The sequence below is a fragment of the Astatotilapia calliptera genome, chromosome 17 (assembly GCF_964374335.1).
Source record: "Astatotilapia calliptera chromosome 17, fAstCal68.1, whole genome shotgun sequence".
Classification (NCBI taxonomy): domain Eukaryota; kingdom Metazoa; phylum Chordata; class Actinopteri; order Cichliformes; family Cichlidae; genus Astatotilapia; species Astatotilapia calliptera.
Window position 1 is genome coordinate 1950184 of NC_137438.1, and position 13296 is coordinate 1963479.

General features: G+C 42.0%; 1 protein-coding gene across 1 annotated transcript in view; it reads left to right on the forward strand.

Annotated features, from left to right (window-relative positions):
- Positions 1 to 13296, forward strand: part of chst11 (carbohydrate (chondroitin 4) sulfotransferase 11) — a 100262-nt gene that overhangs the window by 995 nt on the left and 85971 nt on the right. The window lies entirely within an intron of this gene.

The window sequence follows — 13296 nt, forward strand, 5'->3', positions numbered from 1 at the left end:
GCTGCCGACCTGCTGCACAACAGGTCTACTAAAGCTCTGAACGGACGAGCATACTTTCGGAGTATTTGCTTTCTCTTAATAAACTGAAGCACCAGACATTTAAATCCCAGAAAAGTCCCGGTGTCTGCGCGGCTCAGCGGCTCATTTCAGATTGACTGGATCAGGCTACGATACTTAAGGTTATAATAAACATATAAAATATCTACAGGGGTTTAATGCCACCATGTCCACTGGTGAGATCGTGTAGAGACGTGGATCGGTGCGCAGGTAATGATTTGGAGACATCGCTGCTCTGTGTGGGTAATGGGGCTGCGATGAAACATGAGATAAACAGAGAAAGGCTAATATCATCCATGGGAATATGAAACTGAACTGACCTGCTGTTTTTTCTGTACACACACTGCCACTGTGTGAGTCACCAGTGCAGGTGCTGCTGCCATAGATGGACCATCATTTCTATTTCTAATCTGCTCAGAAATATTACCACAATACACGTGTTCTGTGTATTAGTAAGTCACTGGGCTTGTTATCCTTGAGAGTTTGATATCTTTTGTCACAGATTTAAAGTGTCTTTTTCAAGGATAACCTGACAAAGATGGCACCAGGTGACATTTTTAAACATAAGGAAAAAACACAAATACAAGTAAACACAGCAGTCAGACTATATGACATAACACATTAGACACACAACTGTTTCAAACGAATTTCATGCACCATTCACACCGACAAAGAGTTCTTTTAACATTTACATTAAGTCATCCACAATAACCAGTTGTGGCAACGCATCCAGTCCAGTAAGGCTAAATGCCAGTTTCGTTACTTAGAAGGAGAAAATACATTTTATTTAGGCCTCTGTGATAACTTCTGATCTATAATTATGTCTAAATACTACTAAATATTTGTCAACAATTCTATTTCAACCCCTTGACCACACTGTAAAAACAAATCTTAATATAAAAGTATTTTACTGTGTGTTTTACAGTTTTGTACTGTTCTTCTAGAATATCATTAAATTTACATCAATAGACTGATTTCACATTTCAAATGTAAATTAACGTAAAATCACAGTAAATGTCCATCCATCCATCCATCCATCCATCTTCATCCGCTTTATCCGGGGCCGGGTCGCGGGGGCAGCAGCCTAACCACCTCAGCTGGCTCCTGAGGTGGTTCGGGCACTGTAAATGTAATAAAACATAATTTCCTTGTTTTTTAAATGTATCTGTCTGTACATGAGCATATTTAGATTGTTAAAATAATTCACAAATGCATCATAATTTCACAAATATCTGTCCGTTATTTGAAAGATTGAACTGTTAAATTCAAATGTGATGCTATGGAAAAATATATAAAATGATTCGTATAAACTTTTTTTTACATCAAATAATAATAATTATTTTTGTTATTTAGGGCGATCATGGCTCAAGAGTTGGCAGTTCGCCTTGTAATCAGAAGGTTGCCGGTTCGATCCCCGGCTCGGGCACTCGGTCGTTGTGTCCTTGGGCAAGACGCTTCACCTACAGGTGGTGGTCGGAGGAGAATTATAAAGTGGAATTGTAAAGCGCTTTGAGGGTCTCAAAGAGCACGATATGAATGCAATCCATTATTATTTAAACCAACTGTTAACTGTATATTTCTGTACATTTAAGTATTATGATTCATATTGCCGCATTCATTGACCTTGTTTATAGGTAATTTCATTGTTTAATCACATTAAAATGTTCCTAATTTAATGTTTAAAAGCACTTGAAAAAGGCAAAATTCCATGTAAAATTAGGGCAACAAATTGTATTTTCATTACTGGAAATAACCGTATTTTCATGAGTAAGTTATTTTCTGTTATTTTACGGTAGTATTTTGGCGCCCCAGCTGCCAGAATATTACTGTTTTTTTAAGATGTTTTTTCTAACAGTGCAGTTTTGTTCTTAGAAAGAGCAGAGACTGTGTAAAAATGTGTTGTATATAAAACTGGTCCAACTTTAGTCTGCTGGTTACTGTGACACTGAGCTCTGCTTAGTTATGATGATTTCTTATTTTCATCCAAATTGAAATTAAGCAAAGCAGTTGTTGGTCATAGCTTTATAGTTAGGAAGGAGTCACACATGGAATAAAATGCAAAGATTAAATTCTACTCAAAAAATAATGCAACAGTTATGACAATGATGATGATAAAATGATGAAATGATGTCTTTATTAGGGATGGGTATCGTTTAGGTTTTATCCGATACCAGTACCAAACCGGTACTTTTGAAACGGTGCATAAACGGTGCTCGAACCGGTGCTTAAAGAATGGAAAACACAAAATTGGTCCAAAAACCTCTCATGTTCAGCTGTTTTTTTTGTAAAAAGTTAACAAGTTAACATCACATTGACCTGTCTCTGTATTGTATGTACGGTCGGCAAGGTCTGTCATCTCGGTTGTGGGCAAAAGACCTGCAACTGACAAATAAAGGATCATCTCATCTCATCTTTTCTGCAGCTATGGGGCATATATGGCATCACTCTTGGCTGGAAGCAGTGCTTAAACAATGGAGAACACAAACTTTGTCCTAAACCTCTCATGTTCAGCTGTTTCCCTCTTTTTCTTTGGTCATTTTAGCCTTTGTGGCCAGGGTGAAGGGAGTATCTGCCATCAAACAAGAAGACAGCCGCATGTAGCTATGATGATGTTTGCTAGTTCACCTTACATGCATTAATGTAATAACGTGGTTAGCCTACTCAACGTAAATTACACACGAACAACATGAAGCTACTCACGCAGAGAAGAACGGCTGCTGCTGCATCATCATCCTCATCATTTCTGCTACACTGGCAGGGCTAGGGGCCAGGACTCTCCTCTTCGGGTTTTTGGGGGATGTTGCTCCGGGTCCGATAACAGGCACCACACCCGCAGTAGATGTGCTCGGTGTGAGGTCTCGCAGCAAGCTATCAAATACGGCGCATTTCTCGGCTTTTAAAAAAAACGCTATGCGTCGCCAGGTGTTTCATCAGATTCGAGGTGTTACCTCCTTTGACAGTATCACAGTATCAGCTTAAAGCACTTGTTGCTGCTGAGTTTGCATCTTTTGCTGTGAAGTACAGCCAGACTTTGACCGCTTCGCCTTGGGCATTTTTAATCTGTAGCTCTGCTCTAAAAGAACGTACGTACCTGGGCCCGCCTACTACGCTCGCAAAGGTAAAATGATTGGCTAGAATCCAAAGTGTCTGACATCTCAGGAAAATAAAGCACCGAAATAAAGCACCAAAATGTGCGCTGCTTTTCGGTCTGGTTACTACCGTTTATGTCAGAACCGGTGCCACAATGGCACTGGATACCCATCCCCAGTCTTTATAAGATGTTGGGCTGTTTGGTGCTGCCAGAAGAAGCTCAAAGAGCCTTGGCTTGATTCTGCACGTCTCTATAGAAAGAGATACCGAGGGGCTGAAACACCAATTACTCCACATGATTTTCAGGTTTTAGATAATGATGGTGAGAAACAAAAATTATAGTAAAATAATTGCTGTATTGCCCAGTTTTCTGTGCAACTCCAACTTTTATAGGTCAAATTAAAAGTAGTTTGCAGTGTTGTGCAAAGGTGCATGCACACTGACTCTGGATACAGATGCTCATGTTGAAAACTCAAGTGAAAGCTCTGGTGTACTGGGTAGCAGCAGAGCTGTACTGCCTGGCTCCAAGTGAGAGTCAAATTTTTGTTAATATGGGTGAACTGACCCTTTAATCGTCTTGATGCACGCTCAATCATCCAGGTTAGTAAATCCCAGAAAGGTTGATTCTGTTGATCTGGATGTAGAGTTTCCAGTCAGTTACTTCAGTCTCAACTAGACTTTGTGACCCTTTATGCATTTAAAATGTCTTCTTAAGACGCCCTGTTTGCGAAGATCCTGGTAGAATCATAAGATTTATTTAAAAATTACGTAACTGTAACCTGCTGCAGGAACACTGTACAGAGAGAGACCTCTTGTCTGTGTGTCATTAAAGGAGCTTCCAGGGCAGGAAGTGATTGTAATAGTTGAACCGAGCCTCCATAAAACTGTTCTCAAGGACCCCGGCATCATGCTCCAAGAGTTGTGCCAATCGCCACAGATGTTGCATCAGCTTCTGCTCAACACACACACACACACGCACACACACTCACACACGCGCACACGCACGCACGCACACACACGCACACGCGCACACGCACACACACACGCACACGCACACACACACAGAGAAATATACAGATTACAAAGTGGATATTTGATGTCGTCATGGCAATGACATGGTCTGGATGCTGTGATTAAAGAGGACACGTTTAAAGCAGGGTGTTTGTGCAGGAGCTTGGTACAAGTTTAAATGCTGGAGTGTGTGTCTGTGCACGATTACACAGCTGAGACGGGTACTGCTGACTAGCATGTGTGTTTACTGTTGCTGACTTCCTTAATGACATTTATCGTTATCTCTATCTTTGCCATCTTATCCCTCTTTCTGAAATGACTTAATCACCCTTTTGTAAGCCCTCTGTCCTTCCCCTCCCTTTCACTCCTTTACATTCCTGTCTTTCAAACACACACACCAGCACTGTCATTGTTCTTCCGATAAAGTTGGAAGCAGCGTCTCCGTGGTTCAGGCATGTTTAGCTGGTTTAGGAATCCCACTGGGCCTCCCAGTGTAAACTCTCACCTCTCCTCCAGGGCTTGCAGGATCACGACCTCTTGTAGAAGAGACAAAGGAAGGGGGATGAGGGTAGAGTGGTGGTGAGCTGGGTAGGGGGTTTACAGTGGTGTCACACTGTAGTCTTTGCTAATATCTCTACAGAATAAGGCTTAAGAGCTCAAGTGTAGTCTGAGGCAAAAAGGTTTTTGTGTGTTCACCGTGTCAAAATGTCAAAAACTGTCAAGTTTACGCTCAAAAAGAAAAATCATTTGGCATGAATGGAAGTGTGAAGAAGCATTTTGCAGCTCTCCAGAGACTGGTGTTTTACCTGTGGTCTTTTCTGCTCCCAGTGCAGTTCATAATCTCTGCAGTAGAAGGAGATGCCCCGGTAATGCTGCCAGTGCACTGGCATTAGCCTGCAGCTCTGTATTCAACAGCTTGTTGAACGCACGCCAAATGAGATTCTGTTTGGCGCGTACTGCCAGCCTAGACAAAACAGGCAGAAAGCATGGCGGCAGGGAGAACATTAGCAGTTCTCATGCTCAGAGTGAAGTTAAGCTGTTTGCACCTGTGTCAGACATGACGACTCTTTGTTAGGTACAACTGTCTGTATCTACGAGTGAATCGGGAGAACAAGACTGTCGTTCTAAGGTTCTGTTCTCAAGGTACATAAAGAATAAAATAAAGTTGTCCCCAAACCTGAAAAATGTAAATTCTCCCACATGAAGGTCTTTTATAAAGTCTTTTTACTGTACCATTAAACTTGATTTATAGTGAGTACGGTTTGCACTCATGCACATGTGCTTGTTTGTCAGCCTTGCTCTGCCAGCAGGACTGATCCTGCCTATCGTCTCAGCTGAAACACAGGAAAGACGTTTGACTCGACACACTCGTTAGCGCTTCAAAATGGAAGATAAGGACCATACTGACTATTGCATTGGCAGTGTGAGCAGTCAGATATGAGAGCCTCACAGCACATATTACAACCAAGCAGACCAATCAAAACGGTTATGGTCTTTGTTGCTGGAACATATAATTACTGTTTTGGGTCCATACAAAGGAAGTATAGGTAGTTACTTTGATTTAATGCTGTACTTTTATTCAGGTTTAAGGAGTGTTATTTGCATGGCTCATAACGCTCATGATGCTCAGAACCACGGCCTCTCTGCTTCTTCCATTTACTCTGGCATTTAGCCTCATGACACACAGTCTCTAAATGATTTATCCAGGATACCATGTTAGGGGCTCTCACTAATTGTCAGCAGTATTTATCTATACTGACCTAATACTGATTACATGATCTGTCATTATACACATGCTTGTATTCTACACACTACAGCAGCTGAATTCCTTGGTGCATTTGCCAAACCTCTCATCACACGCTGGATAAAAAATGGCAAAAGTTCTAAGAGCTTTGGTGGAAGCTCTCAAGGCTTTTCTTCCACACTGAAATGAAATATCCAGAGTCTGGAAAAAGGCAAAGTTAATCTGACAAAATGACTACTGGCATGATAGAAAAGCCCACATTAGGATGTCGCTCAAATTATTTAGGATGCCTACGGCGAACAGTCCTGCCTGCCTGCCTGAAATATGGAGTCATGAATTTCACGCAGCAAAAAAAGGCGGTGTAGGGTTTTAAGAAGTATACGGTAGATTATTGGTGCAATACGCATCTCTGTGATCACAAATGCGACAGCCAGACGGGGAAACATAGGCCTTTCCTGCTGAACGGAGACTGTCACAGCTCTTGTTGTTGTATAGTTCAGCTTGCTGACAGCCAAGAGCTACAACCTCTGGCCTTCCACCTTAATCCTTTCTGGGTGCATTCACCTGCAGCCTTCATTGTGCCTGTGACAGATCTCATCTGCGTCACCACACTGAGTTGCTGCTGGGCCTTTAAAGGCATCGTAGCTGCAGAAATCAGCACGGCTAATAAGGCCGTTTGCTTCGTGGGCTTCTTGTCTGGGATATCTGGAGTGTGTGTGTGTGAGGCTGCAGCCCTGCTCGCCCACTGCACTGTCTTTGCTCAGCCTGTGAGAGGTAACCTGCTTGTGCACCCAGGCTTCAAAGTTGCGTGCTCACATTTCACGTCTGCCACTGGAGCAGCCAGCTGCTCGCTGAGACAGACCTCAGTGACCTCATTAGAAATCTCAACATTATTAGTTTTGTTCCTCATGTGTTTGTGTGGGAGAGAGAAAGCTCTATGATAACAACAGAGATGGACGAGTGAACTGATTCTGTCTCGAGAAAGAACAAAATCCTAGAATGTCTACAGGAAACTCAAAATTCCTCACCTTGGTTGCTCTGTGGCGTCAGCTGTGGTAAAGAGGCTGAGTCACTCAGGTCAGTGACCTCAATTATGGGGCCTTGTAATCTGAAAAAATGGAGAGCCTCTTTAAGAAACTTGCAACAAACTGAGAAGAATAGAAGAATGCCTTTGCAAAGGCTGCTTTTGTCTAATAGTTTTATTATTTAACATGTTATAAAACAGAGAATATTTCTAACCAATTCTTATCTGTGACCAAAATGTGCCTCTTTTCACCTTCTTCAAACAGACAAAAGAACGTTTTGTCATCACTGTGGCATCATGATCCATGAAGACAGTTTCTGTGTTCTCCTTATCAAACCAGCATTTTTAAGATGACATCTTTTCCACCCTAACAAGACATTAATTGTGTTCTTAGGGTGGAAAGTAGAACAGTGAGATTGCTCAAACTGTCGGGCTGGAATGGGAAAAGAAATGCGCTCTCAAGTCCGAGCTTCTGAGTTTGTCATGAGCTACAAGTTGCAATTTGGTATTTCTGCGTGTAAAAGGCGATTAGTCTTTACTTTTGAAGAACCGAGAGACACCCTCAAATTTTCTATTCACACAAAAACAGAAAGAAAAATGCATCCAGCAGTGTAAATCATCTGGCTGTGTGCGTGTCTTCTAGCTACTGTTATTGATTTGCAGCTTTTTTCTTTTTATTCTGGTCAGCGTGCAGGTTCATGCTTGCTCTTTGCAGTTTTGGTTTCAGGAGGGGATGTTGGCCTTGTCTGATTTGTCTGTTTTAGGAAACGTCTAGAGCAAAGCATGTGTGTTTTTGATGCTAACACCTGTGTGCAAGTGAGACAAGCAAGAGCAAAAGCTTTGCACCTGAGCCATGAATTCCCATCAAGCTTGCTGCAGTTTGCTGGTCCAGTTACCCAGAGCAGGTATCTCTGTTCCAGCAGCCTGTCTACTAAAAAGCATTCAAGAGCTTCAGATGTAAAATGTGAGAAACAGACTCGAGTAAACTTTGCAGTTTACATGTGTATGATCACTTCAGATCCTCGATGTGATGACTGATCACTTTAGCGCTTACAAAGCCGTGGAGCTGCATTAACATTTAAATGCACGGTGCTCAAAGGTCAGTGATGTTTTCAACATGTTGAGAAATCCTCAGAACAGCGCACAGATTCACTTTTCTTCTGAGGACAATAACTACCAGCTGCGGCGACTGCAGCTCAAACCGCTGCTTTAACATATGCTGTCACAACCAAACTGCTCCCTTTCTTTTAGAGCCTGTTGCCACTTCTCAGGTTTCCTGTGTATCCTTCCTGTTTAGGGTTCCTCACAGAACCCGGCTGATGTTATCACAGTGCGAGGAGATGATCCAGATACACAGCAAAGCATAGCTGCCTTGTTTGGATTCAGCCTCATAGCTGTGTTTGTGTACCCCCTTCTTTACCTCCAAACGTTGTCCCCTTTCCCACCTCTCTGCCACTTTATGTCTGTGTGTGTTGTGAGAGTGTATCCCGGATGTCCTGTGTGTGTAATCCCGGTTCTGCTGCTGTTTTCCTGCTCTGCTTAAAACATCCAGTGCATCAGAGGCGGGGGGCGGGGAGCAGGGGATCCCTGTTATGGCTCGTTCTCTGATCCCAGTGCGCCCTGATGAACTCCCACACATAACGTCATGATATGTGTGATGATCAGGGATGTTCAGAGTAGACTTAATGTCTGACATTGCTCTTGATGCATTCTTACAAAGTGCAGGAAAGTCTCCACAAACATGAACCCAAGGGCCAATTTTTGGAGCTCATGGTAACTATGGCGCCTCACTGAGGGCCAAAAAGGTGCATATGGACAGTAAAGCTAGACATATTTCGTTTAGCCACAGGTGCAAAAAATAAAGCAACAGAAATAGAAAGAGCGGCAATGAGACTGGAAATCCTCTATACAAACACTAATCTATTTTCATTTCATAAAATTATGTACAGCAGTCGCTCGTTTATCGCAGGAGTTACGTTCTAAAAACAATAAGTGAAATCCGCAAAGTAGCCAACTTTATTTTTTACAATTATTATAGATGTTTTAAGGCTGTAAAACCCCTCACGACACACTTTACACACTTTTGTTAGACAGGCATGAACATTTTCACACTTTTCTGTCTTGTTTAAACTCTCAAAGTTCAAACCTTGTAGAAAATGAGTCCAGTATTACAGAAAGAAACCAAAGGAACCCGCAGGTGACGACGTTTCATCAACACTGTTGTTTGTTGGGGAGAAAACTTACCCCCTAACCCTATCCCCAGTCTGTCAGTGCGCCCCAGGGCAGCTGTGGGTACAATGTAGCTGCCATCACCAGTGTGTGAATGTGTGTGACAATGAGTGAATGTAGTGTAAAGCGCTTTGGGGTCCTTAGGGACTAGTAAAGCGCTATATAATGCAGGCCATTTACCATTTCACCATTTACAGGACTCACTGCTAGGATCGAAGATTTATGTAAAGTTGACGAGCTGAACATGTTCTGTACTGTACAGCAGACACGGCACGAGATTGATTGGCTGTAGACTATTGTCAATCAGGACGCAGAACACAACGCGCTGTAAAAAAAACAAAAAACCAATGGAAAGTTGCCCCACCCCTCCCAAAAAAAAAAACCAACAAAAAAATCTGTCAAACAGCGAGAGGTGAACCTCGTTATAGCGAGGGACCACTGTATAACAATTTATTATTAACAAAAAGTTCATATTCTGCTTGGCTAACTTTAGACGAGGGCTAAATTCAGGGCTAAAGGACAATGAAATGTATTGAACATACACCAGCTAAACACAAAAGAGGGATGATGCCAGCTGGAAAGTTTCAGGTCTTTATCATCTAAAGAGCCATCGCTGTGTTACTGTGCAGTGTAGGCCGCACCTGTCCCCATCACAGCTGGAGGGACGTTACAGTAACACTCAAACAACATATCAAATCAAATCACTTTTATTGTCACATCACATGTGCAGGTACATTGGTACAGCACATGTGAGTGAAATTCTTGTGTGCGAGCTTCACAAGCAACAGAGTTGTGCAAAATACAATAATGTAAACAAGCAAAATACGAGAATGGCTACATCTGAAACTAATAAATATATGTACAATATATAATAGTATATGCATTTCTGGATGTGTATACTAAATATTTTTCTACGTGTGTGTGTGTGTGTGTGTGTATACACATATTTTAAAAATTAAATAGAGTAAACAATAAATAAAATAAATAAAAATATACAGAGTTGAGACATGTGTAAAACAGTGGCATTAATGTACAGTATGGAGTGCATATATTTATAGTCAGATATATCAGGCAGTCAAACGTGTTATAAGAATATTTAGAATGTTTCCAGGACACTGAGTTATAAAGTAACAAAGATTACATTCAGACATTAAAATGGTGTACGGGGCATTGCAGCTGACTGCTCCTTTAAAATGTAAACAGTGTATATACACTTATATTTGTTGAAACCTAATATTAAACAAAGCTAGGTGACTGTCCTGACTCTTTAAAAATCTTTAGTGTAAAACTCTGAGCAGCCGGAGCCCTGACACTGAACACTCATTCACTAGAGTCGGTCACCATCTGCACGAGCATCTGGACTTCATTAGTGAGGCGATGAAAGGACTGCCACAAAGAGAGACACTTGAAAACACACACACACACACACACACACACACACACACACACACACACACACACATACACACACACACACACACACTCTTTGAGCCTTGATTGAGATTTACAAAATCATGTGATAGAAGTTTGCCACAACCGGAAATATTTCCTTTTTGACATTTTGTATCAGTAAGAAAACAATTTGCACACGAACAATAACACAGCTTTTATGGCCATTATCAGACACAGTGAGACATTCCCATAGCTCGGAACAACAACCAGGCCTATTCTGAGTGCAAACAATGGACAGACAGATACTGTCAGAGCCAACAAGTGTGTGTGTGTGTGTGTGTGTGTGTGTGTGTGTGTGTGTGTGTGTGTGTGTGTGTGTGTGAGGCCTTTCTAGACCAATTGGCATCTACGTTTACCTCCCCAATAACTTCACTGGAGCATCATCAGCAAGGCCTTGGGGGATTTGAAATGCACCATCCCTCGCAGAGCTGACTCATACTTGCAACATTGCACAAACTGACTCTGCAGTCACCCAGCTTTCTTTCCCACCCTATAAAAACCACCTGATGTCTGGAGAACCAAAGTCTGCTTTATATGTGGTCCTCTGGATTCAAGTCTGTGACTGCAGCTGGAATACAACATAAAACTGTATGGCAGAAACAGGCACTCTCTAGTTGTGCACTTTTCATTTGCACAAACTGGCAGGAGGAATCAAGCAGACTATTATCTGAAGTGCATCCTTTGTAAACTTTGACTCATGGAGAAACAAAGAAAATGACTCGTGGTGATCAAAGAATCACTTGTCAGACAGGGAAGTGCTAATGTTAGCCTCAGCGGTGTGGCCTGCACATAAACATCTGCCCACCATGCATCATAAAATACGTCTCACAGGATGTTTTGATGGGTATTCATCCATCTTGTGTTCAATCAATTTACCAAAGGCAAGATTGTGTCCAAAAATTCTTCTCTATATGAGTCTGTGTTCACAGGGGGATTATAGAGCAGTAAACTGAAACATGGTTGTGATGTGCCACACATCCATGTTCTGCAGTGACGTCTGGATCGTCTGTAGTTGTCTTTGTTTGAAAAGGATGCGTGCTACACTAATGAAGAGGCAACACCGCAAATGAGATCTTCAGTTCACTTCACTGAACAGCTATATTTGGTTATGGATCTATCTACCTGTCTATATGCCATGTTTTCCAAGCTAATTGTGCTTACTTTGGATTTCTCTAATGTTTAGCTAACATTGGTGTTTGAGCAGAACAGGAAGCATTGCTTTAAATGAGTCATGCAGTAATACGAGAATGATCAGTGTTTAATGTTTCCATTTGTAAAATTGGTCCCATTCTTTGGGATACAAATGAATAATCTCCTTACATGCAAAGCCAATTCACATCTAAGAATGACCCTGTTTTGTTTTATTAGTTTGTTCAAAGATCTGCTCCTCCAGTTGAAGTAACTGTGCCTGAAATACCACAGAGGGTTTTTTTTTTACCTTTAAATAAACCGTATAATTAATTATTACAAATTGCAGTAAAATATAACATCTCAAGTATGTGGAATGACAGCTGAGACTGTTTAATACAGACTGATACTAATAATTGTGTAATTACAGGAAAATCCAGAGCAGCTTTAAATGAGATGTGTCTGACTGGAAGTGGGGGGTTCAGCATCACTGGGTATGTGTATTTACTAGCATGTTGATTACAGTGTAGCTTGTAGTGGGAGTGGATGGTTCCAGTGGCTCATGCACAGCGGCCCCTTGTGCATATGCTGGCACAGAACAACAGCAGCAGCGGAGATGGGAATGTAATCACAGCACCGCTGCAGATAAATATCGATTCGGTTGTTATGTTTTAGCCCCAAGCAGGACATCAAGACGTCTGTGTTTGCCACATTTAGGCATTAGAAGTCGCAGTCCAGGACTGGGGCATATTCAGGAGGTGACAGAAGTGCTTTCAGGCCTGATCTCACAGTTAGTGTTTACCCTGGAGTGCAAGGAGCCAGAGGAGTGTGTGTGGGTTTGTGTCTGTGCTCAAGATGACCCACTAGGCATACAGTCGCTCCTGCTGCTTCCCCAGGACAACTCAGCAAGTGTATGCATACATGTTTCCCTGTGTGCCTCGAATCCTTGTCTTTGGAAAGTCAATGAGTTAATTTAGGAATTAGGTAAAGTAACTGGGCACGATGAGGTGCTGAGCTCTTTGAAAGTCAGCAAAGTGCAGCGTATAGAGCATAGGCTCTGTACACGTGAGCAAATAAAGAGGGTGACGGTGTGTTTCTGGCTGCCAGATGTACTGTAGACTTTGTGGCATACGAGAAGTGAATCATGGCTTTAATTAAGTGGAGGAAGGCTGAGTCGTGTCTCATTAAATTGCTGGTGGAAGAACATTTAAACCTGCCTGTTCTACATCAGCTACTGGGACACTTTACAGAACAACGGGAGGGAATTTCCACTCCTCCTCCTTCGACTCTTCTTCCTCTAGCCTCTCCTGACTCACTCCATTTGCCAGAGAAAAGGAATTATCTGCCCTGTGTACTCTTTGAACACTGTTAAATGTCATTGCCTTTAGAACTTTCATCGTATGATAAAATGCTGCATTTCTTTAAACGTAAGTCATCCAGGTCTACTAGGAGCTTTTTAAATGATTAGTAATATATTCAGTTTTAGCCCTGGCTTTCTCTGAGCGTGGCAATCCCCCAGGTCTGTTAACCCTGCCACGGGTATATTGCTCATCCTAAAAAT